The sequence below is a fragment of the Acomys russatus genome, chromosome 28, assembly GCF_903995435.1.
Source record: "Acomys russatus chromosome 28, mAcoRus1.1, whole genome shotgun sequence".
In the NCBI taxonomy this organism is placed as follows: domain Eukaryota; kingdom Metazoa; phylum Chordata; class Mammalia; order Rodentia; family Muridae; genus Acomys; species Acomys russatus.
The window spans coordinates 33,448-40,835 of NC_067164.1; the positions used below are offsets into that span (position 1 = coordinate 33,448).

At 38.8% G+C, this 7,388-nt stretch overlaps 1 pseudogene; it reads left to right on the forward strand.

Moving 5' to 3' along the window:
- The first annotated feature begins 5,078 nt into the window (after positions 1–5,078).
- LOC127210667 (malate dehydrogenase, mitochondrial-like) lies at positions 5,079–6,082 on the forward strand (annotated as a pseudogene).
- Positions 6,083–7,388: the final 1,306 nt, after the last annotated feature.

The window sequence follows — 7,388 nt, forward strand, 5'->3', positions numbered from 1 at the left end:
GACATCCTGTTCTTAAAATTGATTCCTGCTATCTAGGGGCAATAGCATCTTTTGAGGACCCTAAGAAAATTGGGATATTGGCCAAGTTCTAGCCTATCACTTTCTGTCCAGTGTCTGTGGGTTGAGGAAGCTTAACTGAAGTCTTGACTGAAGCAGTCTGGAGTCTTGGTTACCTAGGATACTTGCTTTGTCTTCTTTGGTGTCTAATCCTTTTGTTCTGGAAACACAGAAAATTTTAAAAGTAATATACAATTCAGCATTAGAACATGTATGGAAAGTGCAGTGTGCACAAATAAGACAATTTCTCTATGTTTGAGTAGGTGAAAAGCATCAAACTTTACAAGTCCTTTTGGACTGAATAAGTAGACTGTAACAAAACTTTATCCATGACATGTGAATGGATGGCATGTAATGAGGACGTGGTAGCCAAAAAGAGTCACTGTCTAAGCAGAAACATTCATGTCTCAGCCAGTCTCAGAGATGTTCCACGTAGGGAAAATAGCATTCAGGTCACCTGTTTTGTTGTTCTTGTGGGGGCTCTTCCTTTATGTCTTCAGCCAAGATGTTCAGGCCTCCCCTTATCAAATCTAATTTTTATTCATTTTTAATTAATCCAGAACCTTTTATTCTTGTTTAAACAAGATGAAGTCCTCTCCCACAATGCAACCCATATCCTGATTTTAATTCTGAAGTTAACACATCATTACAATATAAGTGCTTTCTAAAACTCAGCAGTTTTCAGAAGCTGTGATATCTGTCTCACTGACATTTTAAAATTGTAAAGTTTCCTGAAATTTAATGAAAATGAAAGAACAACATACCCAAATTTGTGGGACACATTGAAAGCAGTGCTAAGAGGAAAATTCATAGCACTAAGTGCCTTTATAAAGAAATTGGAAACATCCCATATAAGCTACTTAATGACACATGTGGAAGCCATAGAAAAAAAGAAACAGAAACACCCAAGAGGAGTAGATGTCAGGAAGTAATCAAACTCACAGCTGAAATCAATAAATTAGAAACAATGAGAACAATTCACAGAATCAACAAAACCAGGAGCTGTTTCTTTGAGAAAGTCAACAAGATAGACAAACCATTAGCCAAACTACCTAAAAGCCAGAGACAGTATCGAAATCAACAAAATCAGAAATGAAAAGGGAGACATAGCAACAGACACTGAAGAAATACAAAGAATCATAAGATCATGCTTTTAAGGCATATATGCCACAAAATTTGAAACTCTAAGAAAAATGGACAATTTTCTTGATTGTTTCCATTTGCTAAAATTGAATCAAGATCAGATAAACAAACTAAATAGCCCTATTTCTCCTATAGAAATAGAAGCAATCAATGATAGTCTTCCAACCAAAAAAAGCCCAGGACCAGATGGTTTCTAGACCTTCAAAGAGGAGCTAATACCAATACTCTTCAAGCTACTCCAAAAGATAGAAATGGATGGAACATTACCAAATGCATTCCATGAGGCCACAGTCATGTTGATACCTAAACCCCACAAAGACCCAACAAAAAAAAAAAGAGAATTTCAGACCAATTTCTCTTATGAACATTGGTGCAAAAATACTCAATAAAATACTCACAAACTGAATACAAGAACATATCAAAGATATTATTCACCATGACCAGGTAGGCTTCATTCCAGGCATACAGGGATGGTTTAATGTATGGAAATCCATCAATGTAATCCACCATATAAACAATCTGAAAGAAAAAACCACATGCTCATCTCCTTAAATGCAGAAAAAGCAACTTCCAGGTGAGGCCACTTAGAAAAACCCAGAAGAATGAAGTACTATTCAGAACTTGAATTGATATTTTCCATACTAATTTACTTTCTCTTTTGTTTTTTCTTCACTTCAAAGAAAACTTGGGTGCTAAGAGAAAGAATTACACATGTTGCTTGAAGAATATAAGGAGTCATTGAACTTATATCCTATGAAATGAAAAGAAAAATCAGTGAGAAGACAAAAGTATCCCATTTGATAGAATTCTAACTATAAAGTTTAAAATGAATGATTGTTAGATGACGTGAGTGGATGCAAAAGTAGTTAATACATTTGCTGAGAAACGTGTTATTTGCATTGTCTAAGCTATTTGTTTCTTGTTAGTCACAAAGCAATCTTTATAGTTCAGAAATCTTGTTGATGCTTCCATAACCCCATATTGCCAGCTTACTAGTGATGACATAAAACCAGTACTACATGGCTGTTAATGTAATACTTATAAATGTCATGTCACTGAAGTTTTACTACTGTAGAGAAAACACAACTGAATTCTTGTTATGAGGAAAACTCAGAGCACAAAATTTTTTTTCTATACTCTACAAAAATATCAGTTATTATATAAATTAAGATTGAGGAATTGGTTATAACAGATTTTAAAAGCCGGTGTGTAGATGATCACACACTTGAAAGACTAGCACAAAATATTTAGAGAATTAGAATTTTTTATTTTTTATTTTTTATATTTTTATTGATAATATTCATATTATATCCCAAATGTTATCCTATCCCTTGTATGCTCCCATTCCTCCCTCCCTCCTGCTTTCACCCTATTACCTTCCACTTTGACTGTGACTGAGGGGTACCTCCTCCCCCTGCATATGATCCTAGGGTATCAAGTCTCTTCCTGGTAGCCTGCTATCCTTCCTCTGAGGCCTACCGGGTTTCCCCATCAAGGGGACGTGGTCAAACATGAGTTCATGTGAAAGTCAGTCCTCACTTTCCACTTAACTGTGGAGAATGTCCTGTCCATTGGCTGGATCTGGGTAGGGGTTTGATGCTTACTGCATGTACTGTCTTTGGTTGGTGCCATAGTTTGAGCAGAATCCCTGAGCCCAGATCCACCTGGCATAGTGTTCTACTTGTAGGTTTCTAGGACCCTCTGGATCCTTCTGTTTCCCCAATCTCCCATACTTCTCCCACCTAGAGTCCCAATAGGTTGTCCTTATCTCTATCCCCTTTTTCTGTTAAGTGAAGATGTTCATGGGACATACCCCTTGGGCTAGTGTCCAGATATAAGTGAGTATATACCATTTGAGTCTTTCTGCTTCTGGGTTAACTCATTCATTATGATCATTTCTAGTTCAATCCATTTATCCACAAATTTCGGGAATTCCTTGTTTTTAATAGCAGAGTAGTATTCCATAGTGTAAATGTACCACAGTTTCTTTATCCATTCTTCTACTGAGGGACACTTAGGCTGTTTCCATGTTCTGGCTATTGTGAATAAGGCTGCTATGAACATGATTGAGCATATGTCCCTGTTGTGTCCTGGAGCATCTTCTGGGTTTATTGCAAGGAGTGGAATAACTGGGTCTTGAGGTAGCCCTATTTCCAGTTTTCTGAGATAGCGCTAGGTAGATTTCCAAAGTGATTATACTAGTTTGAGTTCCCACCAGCAATGAAGGAGTGTTCCTCTTTCTCCACATCCTCACCAACATGTGGTGTCACTTGAATTTTTGATCTTAGCCTCTGATGGGTATATGATGGAATCTCAGAGTCATTTTGATTTGCATTTCTCTGATGACTAAAGACATTGAACATTTCTTTAAGTGTTTTTCAGCCATTCAATATTCCTCTGTTGAGAATTCTTTTTAGTTCTGAGACCCATTTCTTAATTGGGTTATTTAGTTCGATGGTGTTTAATTTCTTGAGTTCTTTATATATTTTAGATATTAGACCTTTGTCAGATGTAGGTCTGGTGAAGATCTTTTCCCAGTCTGTAGGCTGTTACTTTGTTCTGCTGACAGTGTCTCCTACCTTACAGAAGCTTCTCAGCGTTATGAGGTTCCATTGATTAATTGTTGACCTTAAGTCCTGACTGTTGGTGTTCTGTTCAGGAAGTTGTCTCCTGTGCCAATGTGTTCTAGACTCTTCCCTACTTCTTTTCTAACCGATTTAGTGTCTCTGGTTTTATTTTGGGGTCTGTAATCCACTTGGACTTGAGTTTTGTGCATAGTGATAAATATGGCTCCAAATGCATTTTTCTACATGTAATCATCCAGTTAGACCAGCGCCATTTGTTGAAGATGTTATCCCTTTTCCATTGACTAGATTTGGCCTCTTTATCAAAAATCAAGTGACTATATGTGTTTGGATTCATTTCTGGGTCTTTGATTCAATTCCATTGATCAACCAGCCTATTGCTGTGCCAGTACTCTGCTGTTTTAATTACTGTTGCTCTATAGTACAGCTGGAGATTGGGTATGGAAGATCCTCCAGAGGCTCTTTTATTCTATAGGACTGTTTTAGCTAGATAATTAGAAAATTGTAAATGCTGCCTTTGATAGTTTTGCCCATTTTAAATTAATTTTAACTTGCATTTAAATTAGTTAAATTACATTTTAATTGTAAAGAGTTTACATAATTGTATTATTTTTAGAAATAAATATCAGGAAACACAGGTAAAGGGAAATGTATCATGTTTAATCAATGGCCCAATGTTTCAGAAAAGGATAATGGATGATTTATAGGTAAATAGATAATTATAAATAGATAGATAATAGATAACAGATGGATAGATAGATATATATAGATGATGACTATTACAGATAGAGATAGATAGATGACTGATAGACGGTAAATAGATAGATGATGTTAGATCCATAGATAGATAGATAGATAGATAGGTTGATAGATAGATAGATACATACATACATACATACATACATAATAGATTGATGATAGGTAGATCAATGATAAGTAGATATATGATGGATGATAGATGATAAAGAGATAGATAGATAGATGTCAGAATATAGATGAACAATAAGACATGTTGATGTTGATAAGTTTGGGGTTGATAAATAATAAATATGGGTTATAACAAAACCTTTCCAGAAAAATGTACATTAGGAATCAGTTCAAATATGATAAATTAGTTTTATTTGTTCTTTTTATAACTATTCTCTACAATGTTAGCGAAAGAGAATATGAAATAAGTTTATATTGCATGTAGATGTTGTATCTTTATAGAAAAGAATCACTTTCTGGTCGTTTGAGTCACTTGTTTCCAGTTAGCTCTTGCTCCTGTAGGTCCTTGCCCCACCCACCGTAGCTATGCTCTCCGCTCTTGCCCGGCCTGCCAGTGCTGCCCTCCGCCACAGTTTTAGCTCTTCGGCCTAGAACAATGCTAAAGCTGCTGTTCTAGGAGCTTCTGGGGGCATTGGGCAGCCCCTTTCGCTCCTTCTGAAGAACAGCCCCCTAGTGAGCCACCTCTACGATTTCGAACACACTCCCGGTTTGGCAGCGGATCTGAGTCACGTCGAAACCAGAGCAAATGTGAAAGGCTACCTCAGACCTGAGCAGCTGCCAGACTGTCTAAGAGGTTGTGATGTGGTGGTGATCTCAGCCGGTGTGCCCAGGAAGCCAGGAATGACCTATTCAACACCAATGCTACAATTGTGCCCACCTTGACTGCTGCCTGTGCCCAGCACTGCCCTGAAGCCATGATCTGCATCATTGCCAACGCGGTTAATTCCACCATCCCCATCACAGCAGAAGTTTTCAAGAAGCATGGTGTGTACAACCCCAACAAGATCTTTGGTGTGACAACCCTTGACATCATCAGAGCAAACACATTTGTGGCAGAGCTAAAGGGTTTGGATCCAGCTCGAGTCAATGTGCCTGTCATTGGTGGCCACGCTGGGAAGACCATCATCCTTTTGATCTCTCAGTGTACCCCCAAGGTTGACTTTCCCCAAGACCAGCTGGCCGCACTCACCGGGCAGATTCAGGGGGATGGCACAGAAGTCGTGAAGGCCAAGGCTGGAGCAGGTTCTGCCTCTCTGTCCATGGCTTATGCTGGGACCCACTTTGTCTTCTCCCTTGTGGACGCCATGAACGGGAAGGAAGGAGTCGTTGAGTGTTCTTTTGTTCAGTCCAAAGAGATGGAGTGTACTTATTTTTCCACACCCTTGTTATTGGGGGAAAAGGGCCTGGAGAAGAACCTGGGCATTGGCAAAATCACTCCTTTTGAGGAGAAAATGATTGCTGAGGCCATCCCCGAGCTGAAAGCCTCCATCAAGAAAGGCGAGGATTTTTTTTTCAAGAACATGAAGTGAGAGAGAGATTTGAGCCCATAGCAGCAGCATCCTAACTTATTCAGCATCATGTTACTGAAGGCACTTGAGTCTTTGATTTGCTTTGAAGGAGGGAGTTGTGTCAACATCAGCGTCCCTTCCAGATTGTGGCTGGTCTGTTGATAATGACAATAAACCAGACTCTTGATTTTCAAAAAAAAGAATCACTTCCTGAGAATAAGTTCTCATTCATCCTAGGATAACAGATGTGCAGTTGTTAACTGAATAAATATCTAACATAGAATGAGGGAAGATGATTTCCATTCAACAAATGATCATTTGTAACAAATTTGTTTGCCGGGTGGTGGTGGTCCACGCCTTTAATCCCAGAACTTGGGAGGCAGAGGCAGGTGGATCTCTGTGAGTTCAAGCCCAGCCTAGTCTACAAGGAGAGTCCAGGACAGCCAGGGCTCTGTTACGCAAATAAACCCTGCCACAAACCAACAAACAAATTGTTGTCCTTGGGAGTCCTATAATATTGGCAATATGGACTACTCCTGTCATGGAGTCTGGTGCCTACTCATGGTTCACTTAACCTTGGTGCAATGGCCTTGACAGTCCATAGAGGAAGAGGATACAAACAGTCCAGATGAGACTAGATAAACTGAGGTCAGATGTTAGGGGCAGAGGGATCCCTTTTCTGAGAATTAGGGAAAGAGGGAGGGGCATGATGGGGGGGGCACCTGGGAACAATGAGGGAGGGTACTTTAATTGGGATGTAATGTGAACAAATTTTAAACAGTCAAATCAAAATAAATCATTATTTTTTAAATTTCAAAAAAAAAATTGTTTTCAGTATTTTCAAATAGTTTCTGCGTATGTGATAATATAGTCATCCTGGAGGAATGAGGTTATAAAGAGACACATAGTGTTTCTCACTCTGCCTATCAGATTATTGAAGCAATGAACCCTGGGAAATAAGACTTTCTCTGGAAATGTCATGCTTTGAAAGAAAAGGTGCCAGCCTATGGGGCAATGTGTATCACAGAAAGAGATTTCACACAGTTCTAAGAACTCATCAAACCACCTTATAGGATGAGACTAAAGCCCTGACAATAATGAGTCAGTAGTGGATGGGACTACACCTTGACCTAGACTGCTTGACCTTTTATGAAAATTTTTATCTCATGTCATGGCCCTGAACACTGACTTGGGAGTGTTTCCTGAATCTCTTTGCCCCTCTTCCTAATATGACCGCACCAACTAAATCTTTTTACTTTGCTTCCACTTTTAATTTGGGTTTTTAAATTGGCTTATTGAGGATGGATAGTGGGAATATGATTTGTGG